This window comes from Scyliorhinus torazame, chromosome 8, assembly GCF_047496885.1.
Source record: "Scyliorhinus torazame isolate Kashiwa2021f chromosome 8, sScyTor2.1, whole genome shotgun sequence".
Taxonomy (NCBI): domain Eukaryota; kingdom Metazoa; phylum Chordata; class Chondrichthyes; order Carcharhiniformes; family Scyliorhinidae; genus Scyliorhinus; species Scyliorhinus torazame.
The window spans coordinates 258,922,859-258,948,005 of NC_092714.1; the positions used below are offsets into that span (position 1 = coordinate 258,922,859).

General features: G+C 49.8%; 1 protein-coding gene across 1 annotated transcript in view; it reads left to right on the forward strand.

The window, feature by feature from the left end:
* Positions 1-1,917: 1,917 nt before the first annotated feature.
* ndrg3b (ndrg family member 3b) overlaps positions 1,918-25,147 on the forward strand; it is a 118,662-nt gene continuing 95,432 nt past the window's right edge. The window contains exon 1 of the mRNA XM_072515190.1: positions 1,918-2,233. The gene's annotated coding sequence lies outside the window, so the exon portion shown is untranslated. The remainder of the gene's footprint in view (positions 2,234-25,147) is intronic.

Sequence of the window (25,147 nt, forward strand, 5' to 3'; positions counted from 1 at the left end):
GATTTGCCAGTTCTTGGATGATTTAAGGGTTGGGGTAGGTGTTGAGGGTCAGCTTAGATCTCGGTCGTTCAGACTGATGTTGGAATGTATCCATTCGCACAAAGGGGGGGGGGGGGGGGGTTTGAAATCTGAAATATTCTTTTCCAAAAAGCCATTGAGGCTGGTTAGTTTAAGTTGGACATTTTAGAGCTGTGTCCTGATGAAAGATCAGAGCCCTGAAACATGACCTGCTGAGTGTTTGCAATTTCTCTTTTTTATTTGATATTTCCAGCATTTTGTTTTTGGACAGATAGATTTTTGTTTGACAATGGTATTGAATGGTCCAGAACCAGAATGGATAAATGGAGTTAACTTACAGAGCAGCCACTATCCAACTGAATGGTAGCACTGGCTCAAGGGGCTGAATGGCCTGCTTCTGTTACTGTAACAAACAGGTGAGACATGGCAGATAGAAACAGACTGGGGTGGGGGTGGGTGGTTGCAGGGAGTGCTAGATTACGGGGACATAGAATTAAGATTAAAGATGGACGGCATGGTAGCACAGTGGCTAGCACTATTGCTTCACAGCACCAGGGTTCCAAATTCGATTCCTGGCATGGGTCACTGTCTGTGCAGAGTCTGCACGTTCTCCCCCATGTCTGCGCGGGTTTCCTCCGGGTGCTCTGGTTTTCTCCCACAAGTCCTGAAAGACGTGCTGTTAGGTGAATTGGACATTCTGAATTCTCCCTCTGTGAACCCGAACAGGCGCCGGAATGTGGCGACAAGGGGCTTTTATCATAGAATTTACAGTGCTGAAGGAGGCCATTCGGCCCATCGAGTCTGCACCGGCTCTTGGAAAGAGCACCCTACCCAAGGTCAACACCTCCACCCTATCCCCATAACCCAGTAACCCCACCCAACACTAAGGGCAATTTTGGACACTAAGGGCAATTTATCATGGTCAATCCACCTAACCCGCACATTTTTGGACTGTGGGAGGAAACCGAAGCACCCGGAGGAAACCCACGCACACACGGGGAGGATGTGCAGACTCCGCACAGACAGTGACCCAAGCCGGAATCGAACCTGGGACCCTGGAGCTTTTCACAGTAACGTCATTGCAGTGTTAATGTAAGCCTACTTGTGACAATAAAAATTATTAAATTCAGGATGGCGAGCAGGAGAAAGTTATTCAACCCCCCCCCCCCACTCCCGAAGTACAATTGGGAATTTTCCTAGTATCTTGTCAAATATTCCTCCCTAAACCAAGAGCAAATTAAATCACCGTTCATCTGATTTGTCAGTGTGGTATTTTGTTATGTGGCTGGTTTTGTGATGCAGGGGTAATGGCCTCTGGGCCAGATGCGCCAAGTTCGAGGCCCACTCCAGGGCTTGGTGGCCAAGGAAGGTGCATTCATAACGCGGTCAAACGGGTCGAGTATCGACCTGCAAAGCCTTGCACCACACACCGATGGCAGGTGGTAAGAGATTCCAGGTCAGCCATGTTGATGGAAAGAATGTTGGAGCTTCAACTGTCACCATCCATAGCTCCAGACCACAGCATGTAAACTAGTGTATGCTGTGACAGCAACTCACAGACTCCTGAGTAAACCCACCAACACCACCATCTTGCCATTTGACCGGCCTGAGGGGGTGACTACTTAAATTCAATCCTACCTTTGCAAACAATGATTTAAACTGGCGTGAAATTTTAAAACGCCGTAAATAAAAAAGTTGGCAGTATTTTTAAATTGTGATTAACTTTGTCGCTGTTTCCTACCTAATGCACCTAACCAGGTTTCCCTCTGTTCTATTGTCCTTTTTACAACCGTCAGAATTTTCATAGCCCCATTTTATTTTTGCGGGTGTTTGTGGAGAAGGTGAAGGAGTGCACGTTTGTTTTTATTGTGGCACTAGGTGCAGTGCTTGGAGTTGGAGGAACCACGGTCACTCCAGTCACCCTCCCAGTTCCTGGGGTCGGGACAAGGGTGGGATTTTACCACTGGTGACTCGAGCTTTCACTCATTGCGGCTGGGTCCTGTCTGGAGATTGTGTTCCTGCCCATTCTCTGTCCGTCCCTCCCTCCTCCCCGCGACGCAGCGGCTCAGTCGGAGTGAGACCAGTTCAGTTCCCATCAGAGGGGGAAGCAGCAACAACTAAGGACAACGCCACAACGTGGAGTCAGACAGAGCTATTGAGACAACATCGGCACTCCATTGATATTAGGGACCACCGTCGCCTCTCTGTGCAGTCGGTGAGTAGCTGATACATTTTGTATCAATGTAGCCAGAATGGAATGTTGAGACATGGATACATTGAATTGGACACACGTCCCCTCCCCCCATTCATTGCAAATGTGGCTGTTTCTCCTCGGCATTCAGGTTCCCTGGTTGCAAAAAGCGAGTTAGGTAGAAATAGTTCGGCCTTTAAACTCAAACCATGCACAGAAAATGCCGAGGCATTTTGCAGCGGTGCCCCAGATAGATGGAACAATTTGGGGGGGATGGAGAGGGCTTTAAAGACAAGACAGTCCGGGCTTAATTTAAGATCGCGCCGAAAAGGACGTTTATTCTTCTCTGTTTATTTGTGTTCCTGGTGGGCGGAGGAGGCTGAATGGGAGGAATGTACAGGGGAATTCTGACGAGCGCTGGGTGATGAACTCCCCTCTCCTTCCATTGCACTCGCCCGCTTATCTTTCTGAAATTAACAAGAGACGGGAGGAAATTGATGCGCCAGTCGGCAGTGGAAGGTGCCAGACCCGGAAGTCTTTCCTGCAGTGTTGTGCAACAGACCTTGGACGTGGTTCAATCTGAGCTTTTGCAGAGATACGGCACAATTCCATTATCCCCTCTCGTCCCACCTTCTTTGTCACATGAGCCGAGGAGGTTACCAAGGACACTGACACCTAGTGTGCACAATTGCACTCTCCTGCACGCTCTCTGCCCTGTGATCACGTAGCTTCCAAAACTCCCAAGACGAGATTGAAGGCGCTGTAAATTCTAGTGCAGCCCCCCGCCCCCTCCCCCGCCGTATTAATTCTGTATGAGAGTCCCATCTCAGTACCTTACTCCATCTGACCTTGTCTGGGCTGGTGGAGAATACAGCTGTGCCTTTGAGATGGTTAATAGTGCCCCAACAACTGGTGTTGAGCATTTCTTCTTGTGAATGAAGAGCTGGGCATGTTGGGCAGGGCTTCTTAACACTTTTTGCAGCATTTTTCAGAATTGGGCAAGATTCTGATAAAATGAAACAGAACCAAGAGATCTTGGAGTGACCTAGAACATCTCCGCTGTTGTTTGTTGATGATCATAGAATGTGTGGCACTGGTGATCAACAAAAGTGGAGAGTTCAGAACCACATGCGCAAACATGTTGACCCACCCCCCAATTTCCCCTTTCCTGAGGGGCTGTTCAAATTCAAAGGATCTGGACCATGTCTCCTGGACACCTTTCACTTCATGTATTTTGAAGCAGATCTGGGCATGTTTGGAATGAAGCATTAATTAGGTCATAGAATCCCTACAATGCAGAAGGGGCCATTCAGCCCATCGTGTCTGCACCAACCCTCTGAAAGAGCACCCCACCTAGGCCCACTCCCCTGCCCGATCCACATAACCCCACCTAACCTTTGGACATCTAAGGGGCAATTTATCATGGCCAATCCACCTATCCTGCACATCTTTGGACTGTGGGAGGAAACCCACGGGGAGAACATGCAAACTCCAAACAAGCAGTCACCCAAGGCCGGAATCAAACCCAGGTCCCTGGCACTGTGAGGCACTCGTACTAATCACTGTGCCATCTATAACCACTTTTCCAATCTTGACCTTGTGCTCACTGACCTACATTGGCTCCCGGGCAAGCAATGTCTTGAGTTTAAAACACTCATTCTTGTTTTCAAATCCCTCCATAGCATCGCACCACCCTATCTCCTCCAGCTCCACAACCCTCCCTGTTATCTGTCCTTTCCTAATTTTGACCTCCTGAGCATTCCCCATTTTTAATCCCTCTACTATTGAACCTTGCCCCTCGCCTGAGGTGTGGTGACCCTCAGGTTAAATCACCACCAGTCAGCTCTCAAAGGGGCGAGCAGCCTATGGTCCCCTGGGACTGTGGTGACATTTACATTGGTGGCTGCGCCTTCAGTTGTCTCGACCTCTAAGCTCTGGAATTCTTTCCCTGCACACCTCTGCCTCTAGGTACTATCTAAATATAAGTTGTTGTTGTGATCACGAGGCATTAACGAGGTGGGTGGGAATGAACAGTAATTACAATCTCCAGTTTATTGTATCATGTGACGAGTCGGTGATAGAGGAATTTTATTTAGTTATTCATAAAGGTATAATTATATAACCGCCTAGGCATCACTTAATTATATGTGAATCTGTGTGTTCTTTACCTTGACGCCGCTGTTAACATTGTGAGGGAGCATTCATTTTCAGCAGATTACTGGCTCGCAAGGCAGAAATTTCTGTTCCGTTGGCAGTTTCAAAAATAGCACCGCACGCTCGGAACTCAGTCCCAGTCTAGGTTGTTTACTTGATTTTTGTTTAGGCAAAATGCAGTCTCGAGGCCAAGCTGGATGAAAGTGATGCATCATAAATTCTGTATTGATTCCCAATCGTGCTTCGTACATTCTTGAAAGGATCCAGACCAGGTAGTAGCTCAGATTTCATTTGTACGAGGTCCCGCTGCATGATGTTCCGATGTTCACAAGGAGCATGCTGCCTGGTTACAGAAATTTTTAAAGACTATTTTATGTACAGCTTTTTAAAAAAAGTTGTACGGGTTGCTCCTGTAAACTCTGCATGGAGACATGATGGGTCGGCTGACTTTATCCAGGGGGACAATAGTGACATGGGTAAGGAGGTCAAGTACCCAGTAGACCAGTGGTGGGCAATCTGCGAGAGTCATGCGCTCAGTCTGCATCCACTCAAAATGCTAATATTTCTTTTGTTTTTAACCATTTGAAGCTGATGACCGTTCTATTGATACATGAATGATTAAGCATTTCTATAACTCATTCTGAAATAACCTGCGTGTATTAAAGATTGAAGGGTCATAGTTAGTGACAAGCCCAATTCCAATCTTGCAGCCCACTATGTGGCCTATTCATCAGCCTAGGTTGCCCATCACCGCAGTAGATTGTCAACTCAGTAGTGGTAGAGATGCCCCCCTGGGCACGAACACACACATGCAAAGAAAGGAAGAGAAACCCCTGAGAAAAATGCCAAAATCCCATCCTCCATGTGGCTTAAGCCAACAATGGATCTGACCAAATAGTTAAGGGACAGTTACCCTCCTGCCATGGCTCAGTTGGTGGTCGTGCTCTTGCCTCTTTGTCACAAGATTCCAAATTCAAGTCCCACTCAGAGACTTGGATACAAAAAGCAAGGCTGACTCTCCAGTGCAGAACTCAGGGAGCATTGATGGGGCCTTGATTTAAATCCCCATCAAAAGACTGCTCCAATTCCAGGACAGCAAGGTGGCACAGTGGTTAGAATTGCTGTCTCATGGCGCCGAGATCATGGTTCAATTCTGGCCTTGGTTGACTGTCTGTGTGGAGTTTGCACATTCCCCCCGTTCCTCCGGGTGCTCCGGTTTCCTCCCACAGTCCAAAGACGAGCAGGTCAGGTGGATTGGCCATGCTAAATTGCCCCTTAGGTGTCTGAAGATTTGACGGGGTTACAGGGATGGGATTGGGCCTGGCTGGGGTGCTTTTTCGGAGGGTTGGTGCAGACCCGAAGGCCCAATGGCCTCCTTTTGCAATCTAGCGATTCTATAAATATGGTGAAAAGAAGGACCAAGGATCAGAGGTCAACACTATGTATGCTAACTGAATGTGCAATGTTGCTGGTCCCTCGTAGAGGAGCAAATTGCATCAAGATCCGAGACTTCCGGTTGCGGCTATGCGGAGCTAAGCCGCACGATTCGGCAGCTCCCGCGAACACGGACTTTCGGGCTCTTTAGAGGAGCCCCAATGGAATTTTTTTTACAGCCAACCCGTGGGGAAGAGAGGAGAGAGGTCCCCTACTAACTTGTATGGACCGGACCTGCAGCGAAACGGCCAAAAAAGTGGCATTGGAGCAGCGGGAGAAGAGAGGGAAAACAAGCAAAATGGCGGCGGCCGGGGACAAAGAGGAGATGCAGGAATTCATCAAGCGCTGCTTCGAGGAGCTGCGTAAGGAGATGGTGGCGCCTATGTTGGCAATAATTGAAGGACTTGGGGCAACCCAGAAAGCCCACGAGGTGAAGATCCAGGAAAAAGTGAGTGAGAATGAGGACGAGCTCTTGGGCCTGGCGGTGAGAGTGGAGGAGCACGAGGCGCTACACAAGACGTGGGCGGGTAGACTCGAAGGCCTGGAGAACAGGTCGAGGAGAAATAATCTGAGGATCCTGGGTCTCCCAGAAGGAGTGGAGGGGGCCGACGCCGCGGCATATGCGGGCACAATGATCGGGGCGCTGCTGGGCGCGGAGGCCCCCCCGAGGTTGCTGGAGCTGGATGGGGCACACCGGGTGCTGGCGAGGAAGCCCAAGGCAAATGAGCCGCCAAGGGCGATGGTGGTGAGATTTCACCGGTTTACGGACAGAGAGAGGGTCCTGAAATGGGCCAAGAAGGAGCGGAGCAGCAAGTGGGACAATGCGGAGATCAGAATATACCCGGACTGGAGCGCGGAGGTCGCTAAGCGGAGAGCGGGTTTCAACCGGGCCAAAGCGGTGCTGCATCGGAAAGGAGTGAAATTTGGAATGTTGCAGCCAGCGCGACTGTGGGTTACACATAATGGCCAACACCACTACTTCGAAAAGCCCGAAGAGGCGTGGACCTTTATACTAACTGAAAAGTTGGACTCTAATTGAGGGTTTGTGAGGGTAGGGGGTGTTTGAGGGTTGAAGTATGATGGTTGTTGTATATAGGGGGTCAATCACGCGCAGGGAATGTTATATGGGCTGGGGGAGAGAGACCAGGCCGCAACAGGAGCTGCGCCAGAGGGGGGCGGGGCAGGCTTTAGAAAGCGCGTTTTTTTTTCCCCGCGCGCGGGTAGAAAGGCGGGAAGGGGAATGAAGGAACGTATATTGATCGGGAGACTCCCACACGGGGGCCAAAGGGATGGGGGGGAAACCGGGGTCAGCAGGTGTCAGCTGACTTACGGGAGTGATATGGGGGGAGCAAAAAAGCTAGACAGGGGCCTAACGGGAGGAGGGAAGGGGGGGGGGGGTGGGGGGAAGGGTTGCTGCTGCACTGGCCGAAAGGGAATGGGACACAGAAGAGGTGGTCGGGACGGAGGTCCCCCGGCTGGGGGACTGGAGGGTGAGGGAGACGCGGACACGGGATTGGCCCAGAAAAGGAGATGGCTAGTCGGCGGGGGGGGGGGGGGGGGGGGTGTGTGAGTGAGAGCCCCTCCAATCCGGCTGATAACGTGGAACGTGAGGGGCCTGAATGGGCCGGTGAAGAGGGCCCGAGTGTTCGCGCACTTGAAGGGACTGAAGGCAGACGTGGCTATGCTCCAAGAGACACACCTGAAGGTGGCGGACCAGGTCAGGTTAAGAAGGGGATGGGTAGGACAGGTATTTCACTCGGGGCTGGACGCAAAAAATAGAGGGGTAGCAATTCTGGTGGGAAAGCATGTGTCATTTGAGGCCAAGACTATCGTAGTGGATGTTGGTAAATGTATACGCCCTGAACTGGGATAATGCTGGATTCATGAAGCGCATGTTGGGGCGCATTCCGGACCAGGAGGTAGGAGAACTGATAATGGGAGGGGACTTCACTACAGTGCTGGATCCAGCACTAGACCGCTCCAGATCAAGGACTGGAAAGAGGCCGGCGGCGGCCAAGGTGCTCAGGGGGTTTATGGATCAGACGGGGGGAGTGGTCCCATGGAGGTTTGCAAGACCGCAGGCCACGGAATTTTCTTTCTTTTCCTACGTGCACAAGACCTACTCCCGGATAGATTTCTTTGTTCTGGGCAGGGCGCTCATCCCGAGGGTGGAGGGGACGGAGTATTCGGCCATAGCCGTTTCGGACCATGCCCCGCACTGGGTGGAAATGGGGCTGGGAGAGGAGAGGGACCAACGCCCGCTGTGGCGGCTGGACGTGGGACTGCTGGCAGATGAGGTGGTGTGTGGGAAGGTGAGGGGGTGTATCGAAAGGTACTTGGAGGCCAACGACAACGGAGAGGTGCGAGTGGGGGTGGTATGGGGGGCGTTGAAGGCGGTGATCAGGGGAGAGCTAATCTCCATCAGGGCTCATAGGGAGAAGACAGAGGGCATGGAAAGGGAGAGGTTAGTGGGGGAGATTTTGCGAGTGGACAGGAGATGCGCAGAGGCCCCGGAGGAAAGATGACTTGGGGAAAGGCGACGGCTCCAGACGGAGTTTGACCTGTTGACCGCGGGGAAGGCGGAGGCACAGTGGAGGAAGGCGCAGGGGGCAACCTACGAGTACGGGGAAAAGGCCAGTCGGATGCTGGCACACCAGCTCCTTAAGAGGACGGCAGCGAGGGAAATAGGGGGAATCAAAGATGGAGGGGGAGCCACGGTTCAGAGTGCAACGAAAATAAACAAGGTATTCAAGGCCTTCTATGAAGAGCTGTACAGATCCCAGCCCCCAGGGGGGGGAAGAGGGGATGAGGCGATTCCTAGACCAACTGCGGTTCCCGAGGGTGGAGGAGCAAGAGGCGGCTGGTTTGCGGGCATCAATCGGGTTGGAGGAGCTGAGCAAGGGTTTAGGGAGTATACAGGCGGGGAAGGCCCCGGGTGCCGGACGGGTTTCCGGTGGAGTTCTACAGAAAGTGTGTGGACCTGTTGGTTCCGCTACTAGTGAGGACCTTTAACGAGGCAAGAGAGGAGGGGACCCTGCCCCCGACGATGTCAGAGGCGACAATTTCCTTGATTCTAAAGCGAGACAAGGACCCACTGCAATGTGGATCGTACAGGCCGATTTCGCTCCTCAATGTGGACGCTACGTTATTGGCAAAAGTGCTGGCCACGAGGATTGAGGACTGTGTCCCGGGGGTGATTAATGAGGACCAGACGGGATTCGTAAAGGACAGGCAATTAAATACTAATGTGCGGCGGCTCTTAAACGTGATAATGATGACATCGGAGGAGGGAGAGGCGGAGATAGTGGCAGCTATGGACGCGGAAAAGGCCTTTGACCGAGTAGAGTGGGAGTACCTCTGGGAGGTGTTGCGTAGGTTTGGGTTCGGGGGAGGGTTTATTAGCTGGGTTAAGCTCCTTTACAGCGCCCCGGTGGCGAGTGTGGTGACGAACCGGCGGAGGTCGGAGTACTTAAGGCTGTACCGAGGAACGAGGCAGGGGTGCCCCTTGTCCCCCCCCCTGTTGTTTGCATTGGCGATCGAACCCTTGGCCACATCACTGAGGGAGTGTAATAAATGGAGGGGGGTGGTCCGCGGGGGAGAAGAGCATCGGGTGTCGCTATACGCGGATGACCTGTTGCTGTATGTGGTGGACCCAATGGAGGGGATGGTGGAGGTCATGCAGACTCTGAGGGAGTTTGGGGAGTTCTCGGGCTATAAGCTCAATGTAGGGAAGAGTGAGCTTTTTGTATTACAGGCAGGGGACCAAGAAAGAGGGATAGGGGACCTACCTCTGAGGAGGGCGGTGGGGAGTTTTCGGTATCTGGGAATCCAGATAGCCAGGAGTTGGGGGGCCCTACACAAATTGAATCTGACGAGGTTGGTGGACCAAATGGAGGTGGACTTCAAAAGATGGACATGTTGCCGCTCTCGTTGGCGGGTAGAGTGCAGTCGGTCAAAATGGTGGTCCTTCCGAGGTTTCTGTTTGTGTTTCAGTGCCTTCCCATCGTGATCACCAAGGGCTTTTTCAAGAGAGTAGGTAGGAGTATTATGGGGTTTGTGTGGGCGAATAAGACCCCGAGGGTAAGGAGAGGGTTCCTGGAACGCAGTAGGGACCGAGGAGGGCTGGCGCTGCCAAACCTAGGGAGCTACTACTGGGCAGCAAATGTGGCGATGATCCGCAAGTGGGTTATGGAGGGAGAGGGGGCGGCATGGAAGAGGATGGAGATGGCGTCCTGTAAAGGAACGAGCTTGGGCGCGTTGGTGACGGCACCGCTGCCGTTCTCGCCATCAAAGTATACCACGAGCCCGGTGGTGGCGGCAACGTTAAGGCTCTGGGGCCAGTGGAGACGGCACAGGGGTGCAGTGGGAGCCTCGGTGTGGTCCCCGATCAGGGGTAACCACCGGTTTGTCCCGGGGAAGATGGACGGGGGGTTCCAGGGCTGGCATCGGGCGGGGATTAGAAGAATGGGGGACCTGTTCATTGACGGGACATTTGCGAGTCGAGGGGCACTGGAGGAGAAGTTTGAGTTACCCCCGGGAAATGCATTTAGATATATGCAGGTGAGGGCTTTGCGACAGGTCAGGGAATTCCCGTTGCTCCCGGCACAAGAAATTCAAGACAGGGTGATCTCGGGTGTATGGGTCGGGGAGGGCAAGGCTTCGGCAATACACCAAGAGATGAAAGAAGAGGGGGAAGCCCTAGCAGAAGAGTTGAAGGGTAAATGGGAGGAGGAGCTGGGGGAGGAGATCGAGGAAGGTTTGTGGGCTGATGCCCTAGGTAGGGTTAATTCCTCCTCCTCATGTGCCAGGCTCAGCCTGATACAATTTAAGGTGGTTCACAGAGCGCATTTGACGGGGGCGAGGTTAAGTAAGTTCTTTGGGGTAGAGGACAGATGTGGAAGGTGTTCAGGGAGTCCGGCGAACCATGTCCACATGTTTTGGTCATGCCCGGCACTGGAGGGGTTCTGGAGAGGAGTGGCGGGAGCAATACCTCAGGTGGTGAAAGTCCGGGTCAAGCCAAGCTGGGGGCTAGCAATATTCGGAGTAGTGGATGAGCCGGGAGTGCAGGAGGCGAAAGAGGCCGGAATTCTGGCCTTTGCGTCCCTGGTAGCCCGGCGAAGGATCTTGCTATTGTGGAAGGAGGCGAAGCCCCCTAGCCTGGAGGCCTGGATAAACGACATGGCTGGGTTCATAAAGCTGGAGAGGATTAAGTTTGCCTTGAGAGGGTCTGCGCAGGGGTTCTACAGGCGGTGGCAACCGTTCCTAGACTACCTCGCGGAGCGTTAGAGGAAGGTCGGTCAGCAGCAGCAGCAACCCTGGGTGGGGGGAAACGAGAGACTGTTTGAGGGGATGGATGAGCAGGAGATAACATGGAGGGTGGGGGAAACTGGCACGTGCGGGCGAGAGTCAGTGTATAAAGCTATGTAAATGTACCATTTTGCCATGTATATATCTTGCTCAGTGCGATTTTGTGTTATTTTGTTACGGGGGGGGGGGGCTATTGTTTGTAAGGGGAAAAAATTGTGTTGTTAAAAAACTTTAATAAATATATATTTTTTTAAATAAAAAAATTGCATCAAGATCCCAACTGATATTAATGGTCTACCTGAACACCTTCCTGCACTTGAGAATGGGATATATCTCCGAGATAGGCCGGGAAGACACCATTGCTGTTGGTTACAGAATTGAAGCGATGCACCATGGCAACCAGCCAACTGATTACCAGAACACAGTTTGGGATTTAAACCTCAGCATGTGTGGAAGCTGCAGCTCTCTTAGCTGACAATAATCCTGTTACCATAAGCTATCTTATGTCACAAACATGATGACTTCTCCATGACTTACCTTTCTCCCTGTATGTGCACAGACGCACGCTGCGTGGAGTGTCACACCAAGGAGAGTTACCTCGAGGAACGCATTGATACAGAAGGGCATTGATGCAAACTTTATAAATAGATGCAAGAGACAACTCAATAGTGGTAAAAGTGTCACTATTTTAGGAAAAGTATAAAAATAATAGTCAGTGGCCGCTTGCTGCTTTCATCTAGTTTTAGAAACATAGGAACAGGACACAGCTATATAGCCCCATGAGCATGTTCTGCCATCCCATTAGATCATGGCTGATCTGTGACCTAACTCCATATTCCTGTCTTTTCCCCTTATCCCACAATACCTCTGGTGAGCAAAAATCTATTAATCTCCGTTGACCTAGCATCAATTGCCATTTTCAAAAGAGTTCTAAACATCTGCCACCCTTTCCATGTAAGTGTTTGCTAACTTCATTCCCGAGTGGTCTGGTTCAAGGTTTTGGATTGTGAGCCCTAGTCCTGAACTCCCAATCAGCAGAAATAGTTTTTCTCTACCTATCCTTTTTAAAAAATAAATTTAGAGTATCCAATTTTTTTTTCTAATTAAGGGACAAATTAGCGCGGCCAATCCACCTATCCTGCACATCTTTGGGTTGTGGGGGTGAAACCCACGCAAACACGGGGAGAACGTGCAAACTCCACAAGGACAGTGACCCAGAGCCGGGATCGATCCTGTGACTTCGGCACCGTGAGGCAGCAGGGCTAATCACCGTGCCACCGTGCCGTCCTCTTTCTCTACCTATCCTATCAATTCCGCTTTTGAAATGGGCAAATCTAGGGACGAGCGAAAGAGATTCCTGCGTTTAAGTTTAATAGTGGGGGCCTTGATATTTATTACTTCTCCAGGAACTAACTAACTATCCTTCGGAGAGACCACTGATAAATATGCTTGATATTTTCTGATTTGTCGCAAGCCGGGTGGTGGAGAATAACTAACTAGTCACAAGCACTTCTGAAACATTAGCACTTCTGTATGCGATAATAAAAGGTGAGAATTTCTATTTTAATGGTTATTTGAAGATGTGAGTGAGACAGCTAGTTCACAGCACACACTCCAGGCAATGAGTTTTAAAAAATGAGAAAGTAACTACCACTGACAATGAGTTACAACAATGTGAATCCGAATGACCCCCTTTGTATGAACATCAGTTGTATATGTTTTGTGAGTTATCAGCTGGTTGCTGTCTCCTTTTGTGAACATATACACAGCTGGGATTATCAGATATATGCTGAGCCTCCTTTGGAATATCCAATTTTATCTATGTCATTATTGTGCCCTGCACCTTGCCCAGAAGAATTGAAAGTTAGATAGTCACAAGGGATAAGTTTGCTTAATTTCATATAATGCCCGGAACACATTCAGTCTTGGCTTTGAACATGTAATGCTGTAATATAAGCAGCGGGTAAAAGAGCAGATATTGAGTGCGTGAGAGAGAGAGAGATGAGGGAAATAATTAGGTATGGAATGTCGAGCTGTTAACAAGTGGGGAGGGGCAAGTCGAAAAATGGAGAAACCTTGAGAGAGAGATGGAAAAGGATTGCGAATATGAGAAGGGTTGGGAAAGAGGGTAATAGCTTTCACTTCTATAACACCTTTCACAACCTCAGCACACCCTAAAGAACTTTTACAGCCAATTAAAAAGTTTTGACGTGTAATCACCAATGTTCCCTCTACTTTCCCTTTGCTCCATAAGGCTTGCTTGTTGATCAGCACGGTCCCATTAAGATTGTCACGTGGCCCTGCATGCGTGCACCTTAAAAACAACATTGGTCGTCCATGTATAAAAGCAAATTACTGCGGGTGCTGGAATCTGAAACAAGAGAAAATACTGGAAAATCTCTGCAGGTCTGGCAGCATCTGTAGGGAGAGAAAAGAGCCAACGTTTCGAGTCCGATGACTCTTTGTCAAAGCAGGGGCAGCACGGTGGCGCAGTGGTTAGCACCGCTGCCTCACGGCATTGTGGTCCCAGGTTCGATCCTGGCTCTGGGTCACTGTCCGTGTGGAATTTGCACATTCTCCCCGTATCTGCGTGGGTTTAACCCCCACAAACTAAAGATGTGTAGGGTGGGTGGATTGGCCACGCTAATTGCCTTTGACAAAGAGTCATCAGACTCGAAACGTTACCTCTTTTCTTTTCCTACAGATGCTGCCAGACCTGCTGAGATTTTCCAGCATTTTCTCTTTTGTTGGTTGTCCATGGACTGTTTTCCCCAGGGCTTTGGGTTGTTGCACAGCCATGCAGCTTGAGAGAATATCGGCCACATGTTGTGTACGACACACAGCAGCCAATTTCCACACAGCATCAATGTGATAACGCCCGGGTTATCTGCTCTGATGTTGAGAGACACCAGTGCAAAACTCCTATGCTTCGCTTCAAAACAATGTTTTGGGATCACTTTGGAGAGAGAATTGCAGGGTCTCAGTTTAATCTCAGCCGAAAGGCGCACATCTTGACTGTGCAGCGCTCCATCAGTACTGCACTGAGAGTGTCAACCGAGATTTTGAACTCCAGTCTCTGGAGTGGGTCTTCAACTCTATGGGTCTTGAACCATCTCCATGTAGACAATAGCTCTCTGATTGTTGTCAGGGAATAGCGTTTTTTGAGGGGATTATCTTTGATGTCATCAATACTTTTGCTCATAGAAACGTATTCTTAATAGTGGAACATCATTGGACCCGAAGGGTGGATGTGTGGTTTATCCCCGGATACCCTCCTGTACAGAGCTACTGGTATAGAAATAAATGAGAGGTACGGATCTGATTGCTGGTTGTTTCAGCCAGTGAGGAAATGTAACATAAGAAGAGTTGAATAAATTTATTCTAAACTGTTCCTTAATGCAATACGACCTATAGTGGACCCTTTGTAATTCTGCACTTCAGCCCCCGAGTAGGTTTTTCAAAAAGAAATTCCAATTAAGGGACAATTTAGCGTGGCCAATCCACCTACCCTGCACATCTTTGGGTTGTTGGGGGGGAGACCCACGCAGACAAGGGGAGAATGTGCAAACGCAGGCAGCACGGTGGTTCGCCAAGGACCCGGGTTCGATCCTAGCCCCGGGTCGCTGTCCGTGTGGAGGGGTAGGTGAGTTGGCCAATTTAAATTGTCCCTTAATTGGGAAAAAAATAATTGGGTACTCCAAATTTATATTAAATAAAAAGGGAATGTGCAAACTCCACGCGGACAGTGACCCAGGGCCGGGATCAAACCCGGGTCCTCGGCGGCGTGAGGCAGCAGTGCTAACCACTGCACCACTGTGCTACCCTCCCAGAGTAGGTTTTAAAGGGTATTTGTAACAGGTCCCAAATATTTCATCAGTGTAAAACTGACGATAGTCATATGCAAATTAATGTTAAATATTCAGTCTTGGAGAAACTGGTGTGAAAAATTGAATGATTCAGTGCCTTCTACGGATGAGTGTGGGGGGGAGGGGAGGGGGTAAGTATGTTATCAAAGAATTGCAGTCTGTTCTCATTAAAAATATCATGTCTTTTAGTGGCATTCTGCTGGGAGCAGGGTTTTAGCCATTTGCAAATAGAAATGACCAATTAGAAAATCTGCTCTTCAATTTATTTTGTTGCCTAATTCAATTCTTCACGTGGAAGGAAGTGGACGGAAAAATCTTGTGGCAGAGTGATTATGTTCTAATGTCTCGGGGGTGGATTTTGTCAGGTGCGCTGTGCTTGGAGCAGGTGCGTGTTTATCCGAATGTGTTTCCGTTTATCGCAGGCACAATTGAGAGTTGCCATGCCCTGATGGCAGTCGATACCGAGTGTGACTACCAGTCAGCAGAGCATTAACCCAAGTCTCTGGATTACTAGTTCAGCGACTGTATCCACCATCTCTCGTTTCATGACCTCAGTCCATCGCAATGTGCCACAAACCACAATGCAATGTGCCACAAACAGCAATGCAATGTGCCACAAACAACAATGCAATGTGCCGCAAACAGCAATGCAATGTGCCACAAACAGCAATGCAATGTGCCACAAACAGCAATGCAATGTGCCACAAACAGAGATGCAATGTGCCACAAACAGCAATGCAATATGCCACAAACAACAATGCAATGTGCCACAAACAGCAATGCAATGTGCCACAAACAGCAATGCAATGTGCCACAAACAGCAATGCAATGTGCCACAAACAGAGATGCAATGTGCCACAAACAGAGATGCAATGTGCCACAAACAGCAATGCAATATGCCACAAACAGCAATGCAATGTGCCACAAACAGCAATGCAATGTGCCACAAACAGCAATGCAATGTGCCACAAACAGCAATGCAATGTGCCACAAACAATAATGCAATGTGCCACAAACAGCAATGCAATGTGCCACAAACAACAATGCAATGTGCCACAAACAGCAATGCAATGTGTCACAAACAGCAATGCAATGTGCCACAAACAACAATGCAATGTGCCACAAACAGCAACGCAATGTGCCACAAACAGCAATGCAATGTGTCACAAACAGCAATGCAATGTGTCACAAACAGCAATGCAATGTGCCACAAACAGCAATGCAATGTGTCACAAACAGCAATGCAATGTGCCACAAACAGCAATGCAATGTGCCACAAACAGCAATGCAATGTGTCACAAACAGCAATGCAATGTGTCACAAACAGCAATGCAATGTGTCACAAACAGCAATGCAATGTGTCACAAACAGCAATGCAATGTGCCACAAACAGCAATGCAATGTGCCACAAACAGCAATGCAATGTGTCACAAACAGCAATGCAATGTGTCACAAACAGCAATGCAATGTGTCACAAACAGCAATGCAACGTGCCACAAACAGCAATGCAATATGCCACAAACAGCAATGCAATGTGTCACAAACAGCAATGCAATGTGCCACAAACAGCAATGCAATATGCCACAAACAGCAATGCAATGTGTCACAAACAGCAATGCAATGTGTCACAAACTGCAATGCAATGTGCCACAAACAGCAATGCAATGTGCCACAAACAGCAATGCAACGTGCCACAAACAGCAATGCAATGTGCCACAAACAGCAATGCAATGTGCCACAAACAGCAATGCAATGTGCCACAAACAGCAATGCAATGTGCCACAAACAGCAATGCAACGTGCCACAAACAGCAATGCAATATGCCACAAACAGCAATGCAATGTGTCACAAACAGCAATGCAATGTGCCACAAACAGCAATGCAATGTGCCACAAACAGCAATGCAAAGTGCCACAAACAGCAATGCAATGTGTCACAAACAGCAATGCAAAGTGCCACAAACAGCAACGCAACGTGCCACAAACAGCAACGCAACGTGCCACAAACAGCAACGCAACGTGCCACAAACAGCAACGCAACGTGCCACAAACAGCAACGCAACGTGCCACAAACAGCAACGCAACGTGCCACAAACAGCAACGCAACGTGCCACAAACAGCAACGCAACGTGCCACAAACAGCAACGCAACGTGCCACAAACAGCAACGCAACGTGCCACAAACAGCAACGCATCGTGCCACAAACAGCAACGCAATGTGCCACAAACAGCAATGTGATAATGACCGGATCATTTGCTTTATTGATCTTGGGGAAAGACTCTGTTCATCACAAGTCCCCTGACGTTTTTAAGTCCTCAATAACAAATTTGTGATCACAGTCAGAAATCATTGAAGGCTTCTTGGACTGGTGATTGAACAGAAAGAATCCTCGGCATTTCAGACATTGAAAGCAGATGGCTAGAGAGTTTACCCTGAGGTGATCCTGGTGCTTGCATCGTCCTTTACTCCAGACAGTATTGTCATTTTTAAATCCTGCCACTGTGGCACAGTGGTTAGCACTGCTGCCTCACGGCGCCGAGGTCCCAAGTTCGATCCCGGCTACGGGTCACTGACCGTTGCATTCTCCCTGTGTCTGCATGGGTTTCACCCCCACAACCCAAAGATGCGCAGGGTAGGTCAATTGGCCATGCTAAATTGCCCTTTAATTTAAAAAAAAAATTTAAACCCTGCCGAATCGCGTGCATTTAAAAAGTGAAGATGTCCTGTGGAGCTGATACTCTACCTAATTGACAATTAATCATCGGTAATGCCTTTAACATAGTAAAATGAGGAGGGCCTCTGGGCGGACGCGCTGAGTAGGGTCAACGCGACCACAACATTTGCCAGGCTCAGCCTGATCCAATTTAAGGTCGTTCACCGGGCTCACATGACAGTGGCCTGGATGAGCAGATTCTTTGGGGTGGAGGACAGGTGTGCAAAATGTACGGGAGGACCAGCGAACCATGTCCACATGTTCTGGGCATGTCCAAAGCTGAGGGGATTTTGGCAGGGGTTTGCAGACGTCATGTCCAAGGTATTAAATACAAGGGTGGCGCTGAGTCCAGCGGTGGTGATTTTCGGGGGGTCGGAAGATCCGGGAATCCAGGAGGAGAAAGAGGCAGATATTCTGGCCTTTGCTTCCCTGGTAGCCCGGAGACGGACATTACTAGCATGGAGGGACTCGAAGCCCCCGGAGTCGGGGACCTGGCTTTCGGACATGGCTGGCTTCCTCTGCCTGGAAAAAATTAAGTTCGCCATGAGAAGGTCATTGTTAGGATTCGCCCGGAGGTGGCAACCATTCATCAACTTCTTCGCAGAGAATTAATCGTCAGCGGAAGGGGGTGGGGGGTTAGGCTAGAGTAGATTAGGGGGTTAAGTAATGGTGGGACCTGTGGGAGAGGGAGGTGGCATTTGCACTATGTTAATATTTTTATGTACATTGTTTATATTGTTGCTGTTACAATGCCAAAGAAATACCTCAATAAAATGTTTATTAAAAAAAAATATAGTAAAACATCCCAAGCTGCTTCACGAGCACATATCAAAACAACTTTGACACCATTCTGCAGAAGGAGATATTGGGACATGTGACCAAAGTTTGGTCTACAAGTATTACTTATGAGTATTACCAGTGAGCGGCTTAAAGGAGAAGAGAGTTATGAAGCGGTGGAAAGATTTAGGGGGGGAATTCCAGAGTTTTGGGCCTGGGTAATTGAAGCGCCTGACCACCAACGGTGGAGCGATATTAAAAAGTCAGGGATCAAGGGGCCAGAAGTGGATGAACCCAGAGGCCTCAGAAGGTCGAAAGGGGTTTCAGAGATGTGAAGCTATGGAGGGATTTGAATCCGGGGTGATGTAAATTTGCCCGTGTCAAGTGATGCATGAGGCAGGCAAAGCACATTCTGGCATCTATTTTCCATAGCTTAATTTTTCCTGGGACAGGTCACCAGCGTGAAGCCTGGAGTGCCTGAAACCGGGATGAGTGTTTGAAAATTGTCAGAATCCATTATGCCTGAGAGAGACCTTTGAGTGTCAGATATTCACAAGCATTTTGTTTCACAGTACAGGAGTGTTCTGTTGACATCCACTGTCGCATTTGTTCAAGGAGAGCTTTTATGGGGGAACAAAGCCATCAATTGTCCTTCCTTAATGACTCTCAAACTAACGCAGTGATAATTGTAGTCGGAAGCGCATTGTGGTGTTAAAACAACAGGGATACATTTTTCCATACTTTACTTCAAGGGGAGCTGTACGGTAGCATATAGGGCTCTGAGTGTGGCCCACGAGACATTTTGTTGAATGTTGTCCACGCGTAAGGTGGTCACGTTCCACTGGTTTCCATCAGCGTAGCTTTTTTCCTCCCGGTATAACTGAAGCCATGCGCACATAAAACAAAGGCCTGTGAAGTGAGGTGCGTGCTGATTGCGCACAACGTTGACTGTGAGAGCCGTGCGGTCCCTCTACGTCCAAAGTGTAAATATTTATTTTGTTTTTAACCACTTGCAGCGGATAGTTTTATTTCTACAACTCGTTCTGAAATATGTATTAAATGTATTCAATCTTATTGAAGGGTCGTAGTTAATGAACAAGCCCGATTTCAATCTTGCGGCCCACTGAGATAATGGTGGGCCACTCATCAGCCTAGGTTGCCGATCACCGCTCTACAGGATTAGAAGCAATCCAACACCGAGCTTTTATTCCAATCTGACCCAGTCAACTAGATGTCCATTCACCATATATCAATAACAGGGAAAAAGAACAAAACATATCCTTTTGTGGGTTGGTGCAAGAATATAATGAGCCACAGACTGGATTGACATAAAGAAAGTTCTTGTGCTTTTTACTTTTCTAAGTGGGTTACATAGTGGAGGTGCCCTTTTTTGGACTTTTCTTATTCTTTAGAGTGCGAGCTTTTATTGCCCATCCCGAATTGCCCGCTGCAGTCCATGTGGTGTAGGTACGCCCGCAGTGCTGTTAGGAAGGGATACACAAACAAACACAAGATTACTAATTGAGCTGAAAACCACATGAATCCATGCAGAATCTGGTCAGCAGTTTGAGGTAGAGGGAATGAGAGGAGGTGTGCCAGAATGGGTTTGGGTGTTGAGTGGATGCCGCACGGTAACAGGGCCCGAAGCCATTCATCTGGTCAGCAACTTGCATATCAGAATGAAATTTATGAACTTCTTCAATTTACATTCACCGATGGCAATAGGGGCCGGGATTCTCCCCTACCCAGCGGGGCAGGGGATCCCGGCGGGATGGAGTGGCGGGAACCACTCCGGCGTCGGGCCGTTTCTGCACCTTTAGGGGCCAAGCCCTCACCTTGAGGGGCTAGGCCCGCGCCGGATGACTCCGCCAGCCGGCGGAAGTCCGCGCATGCACGGGAGCGTCAGCGGCTGCTGACGTCATCCCCGCGCATGCGCGGGTGGGGGGGTCACTTCCGTGTCGACCATGGTGTAGGCTATGGCGGAGGGAAAAGAGTGCCCCCACGGCACAGGCCCGCCCACGGATCGGTGGGCCCAGATCGCGGGCCAGGCCACCGTGGGGGCACCTCCCGGGGCCAGATCGCCCCCCCCCCAGGACTCCGGAGCCCGCCCGCGCCGCCAGTCCCGCCGGTAAGAGAGGTGGTTTAATTCCCGCCGGCGGGACTGGCATGACAGCAGTGAGACTTCGGCCCATCGCGGGCCAGAGAATCTCCCGGGGGGGGGGGGGGGGGCGCCGCCGCGGCGCGATTCCTGCCCCCGCCAAATATCCGGTGCCGGAGAATTCGGCGGCCGGCAAGGGCGGGATTCACGCAACCCCCCCAGCGATTCTCCGACCCGTCAGGGGGTCGGAGAATCTTGCCCAGGGAGAGTGATAGGGACAGAGATGGCAAGGAAAGGAATTGCAGAATAATGTGGACCCAACTGGGCAGAAAGGCTGCAGAACTGGCTCTGATGAATATAGTTTTTGAAACGAATAGCATGGATTTGCATTTAGGGGGTTAGCTAGACGCTAACAGAAAGGGACTGGGAGTAACTATTGATTTCCAATATCCGGCACTGTCCCAAAGCAATATTTAAAAAAGCATGGACAGATCCAGACAATAGAGCAGTGTCCCCCAAGAGCTTTCAAGTGCATTGCTCAATTTTTCCTTTGGTATTTTGTTTTCAATTCTAGAGAACAACATTAATCCTGAGTGCAAAGGGTCTGTGTTATGAGGGAACATTATTCATGCTAAAACTCCCACAATCAACATCCTTGGGAGACGGTGGTGAGGGTCAACATTAGCCAGAAACCTAACTGGACCAGCCATGTAAATACTGAAGCTACAAAGACAGGTCAGAGGCTGGGAGCTCTGTAGCTTGTAACTCACCTTGTGGACCTTCCCAAAACCCATCCACAGGGCACAAGTCCGGAGTCTGGTGGAATACTCTCCACTTGCCCGGCTGAGCGCAACTCTCACAACACTCGAGAAGCTCGACACCATTCAGGACAAAGCAGCCCGTTGATCAGCACCTCGTCCGCCATCTTGAACATTGGGCGCGATCCTCTGACCACGCTGCACTGGAAAAGCAGCCCGCCGTGGCGATTCGTGGCCGGTGAAAGCTGGGAGATCCCGTTCCCGGGATCTACTCGGCTCGCAACACCTCGCGAGATTCAATGCAATCTTGCGAGATATTGCAAGGGGAATCCCGCCCACAATGGGCGGGGCCACATTTGAGCAAATCTGCATATTAGAGCGAGGCAGTAAGGCTCACTCTAACGTGCAGTTTCCAAGGCACCTGAGGCTTTGGGATTCAATCCCTTTGAGCGCCATTTGATACTGGTGCCCCAAGGGGATCGGAAGCCCCCAGCTGCATGCCCTGGCACTGCTGGTACCACCTGGGTACCCTGCCACCAATATCCTGGAACCCTGTCATTGCCAGTCTGGCACCCTGGCAATGCCACCTGTGTGCCAGCCTGGCACTGCCAAAGTGCCCGGGTGGCACTGCCAGCTGGCAGGGGAACTGCCAAGGTGCCAGGTTAGCACTGGCATGGTGCCAAGCTGGCATTCTTTTGCGCGTGTGCGATCGGGCCTGGGTTGTCCAGTGTGGGTTTTGGAGGGACCTTCCCATGTTGCATCGTGCTGGGGGAGATTGGAGACCCCATTTAAAAACGGTGTCTCAATCTCTCGCCACAATGGGGAATTCCGACGCGTGGAGCTCCCCATTGTACAAAACGGGGCTATGTGCGGTCTCGGCCGCGTGTTCCCCATTCAGGCCCCTTATTCAAAACGAGTCGCGTTGAATAGACATGTATTCACGGCAAGTGCCGTGAAACACGCGGCTAAACACGTTCACTAAGGGGCTTTGTTCCCTTTTGGGAAATCACGCCCATTGACTTCCTCCACCACTGGCACACTCAGTGTGTGCCACATAAAGAAGATTCACTGCCACAACTCGCCACAGCTGCTTCAACAGCACCCCGCCCCTCCCCACCTCTGTTGCCTGGAAGGACAGAAGTCCAACATCACCTTGAATATGTTTGGGCCTTTAACACAGGCAAATATTCCAAGGTGTTTAATGGGGGAAATTTCTTTACCCAGAGGATAGATAGTTATTTGACTGTGAGTATGGTATCAAGGAGCCCGAGCTAAACTGGAGTCAATGGGAATCGGGGGAAAACTCTCTGCTGCTTGGAGTCATACCTGGCCCAAAGGTAGATGATTGCGGTGGTTGGAGGTCAATCATCTCAGCTCCAGGACACCACTGCAGGAATTCCTCAAGGTAGTGTCCTCGGCCCAACCATCTTCAGCTGCTTCACCAACAACCTTCCTTCCATCATAAGGTCAGAAGTGGGGATGTTTGCGGATGACTGCACAATGTTCAGCACCATTCGTGACTCCACAGATACTGAAGCAGTCCATGTTCAAATGTAGCAAAACCTGGACAGTATCCAGGCTTGGGCTGACAAGTGGTAAGTTACATCGCACCACACAAGTGTCAGGCAATGATCATCTCCTGCAAGAGAGGATCTAACCACTGCCCCTTGACACTCAATGCATTTCCATCGCTGAATCCCCCACAATCAATATCCTGGGGAATGTGGACTAGCCATATTAATACTGTGACTACCAAGGCAGGCTCAAAGGATAGGAATTTTACGGCGAGATACTCGCCTCCTGACACCCCCCCCCCCCCCCCCCCCCCCCCGAAAAGCCTGTCCACCATCTACAAGGCACAAGTCAGAGGTGTAATGGAATGCTCTCCACTTGCCTGGATGAGTGCAGCTCCAACAACACTCAAGAAACTCGACATCATCGAGAATAAAGTAGCCCGCTTTACTGCTCCCCTTTCCACAAACATTCAAACCCTCCACCACCGACAAACAATGGCAGCCGTGTGTACCATCTACAAGATGCACTGCAGTGACTCGCCAAGGTTCCTTAGACAACATCATCCAAACCCACGGCCACTACCATCTAGAAGGACAAGAGCAGCAGACACTGGGAACCCCACCGCTTGGAGGTTCTCTTCTGAAGTCAGTCACTACCCGGACTTGGAAATATATCGCCGTTTCTTCACTGTCGCTGGGGCAACATCCCGGAACTCCCTCCCTAACAGCACAGTGGGTGTACCTACATCTCAAAGACTGCAGCGGTTCAAGAAGGCAGCTCACCATCACCGTCTGAAGGATAATTAGGGATGGGCAAAAATGCTGGCCTAACCAGCGAAGCCCACATCCCGTAAATGAATTTTTTAAAATGTGGATAATAAAAGCAAAATAATGCGGATTATGGACATTTTCTGTTTTCATTTGGTGAGAATGTGGAATTTTCTATCTTGGGGGAGTAGTTGAGATGAATAGTGCAGACGTATTGGGAGGGGGGTGCTAGGTAGGTGCGGAAGGGAGAAGGAATGAAATGATCTGCTGATAGGTTGAGATGAAGTAGTTAGCGGGAGGCTCACGTGGAGCATAAACACTGGCATCGAGCTGTGTGCCAAATGGCCTGTTTCTTTGCTTTACGTTCTATGAACACTCACCAGATCTGGCAGCAGCACGTGGGGAGAGAAGGGAAGAGATTTAATGTTTCAGGTCGGTGACCTTTCAGGAAATTATGAAAGGTCGTTGGCCCCAGGAACTCTGTTTCTCTCTCTCTCTCTCTCTCTCTACCTCTACAGATGCCCTCTCACCCGCTGAAGTGTTTTCTAACATTTATTTCCCTCCCTTAATCCCTGCTCTGTTTCCAGTGCCCCATTTATCCCATTCCTGCTGAGTCGCTGCCCTATCGCAGGAAACCACGTTTGGTAAGTGACTCGGTTTTTATTTATACGCTGAGCTAATTTTTGCTTGTGGCTGAGTCGAGCACCTTGCACAAATAAACATCCTGTCTCATGGTTGCCTTAGACTGAGGTTATTTTAATCTGTTTAAAGGTTCTTAGACCAATTGGAGCTGCTGGCTCGAGTGGTAGGCTGCATACAGCAGGATAAACCAACAGTCTGCTCACTTATACCGTCAACACCGAGCTCTGTAAGACAGTTGGTACTAAATCAGATTAGTTTGCGGTGTAAACAACGTGCAGCTTAGGGGCTGGGTCCTGAATCAAAATAGATTACGTTATAAGCTCAGTGTGGATGTCCAGATGGTCCAGTAGAATGTGGTGACGTACCGGCACATATCCCTTTACTCACTGACCTACATTAGCTTTCGGTCCAACACTATCCCGATTTTGAAATTCTGATCCTTATGACCCCTTCCACAAATTTTCACTCTCTCCAAGACCCCTTGGGCAGCACCTTCCAAACCCATGACCGCTACCATCTAGAAGGACAAGGGCAGCAGATACCTGGGAACACCATCGCCTGGAGGTTCCCCTCCAAGTCACTCACCACCCCTGACTTGGAAATAAATCGTCCGTTCCTTCACTGTCGCGGGGTCAAATTCCTGGAACTCCCTCCCTAACAGCACTGTGGGTGTACCTACACCTCAGACTGCAGCAGTTCAAGAAGGCAGCTCCCCACCACCTTCTGAAGGGCAACTAGGGCTGGGCAATAAATGCTGCCCTAACCAGCGACGCCCACATCCCGTAAATGAATTTAAAAATAAAAAAGATCAAATCCCTCCCTGTCCTTGCCACTGCCTATCTCTGGAATCTCCTTCGTTCTCATAACTCTGAGATATTTGCACCTCTCCAATTCTGTTCTCTTTAACA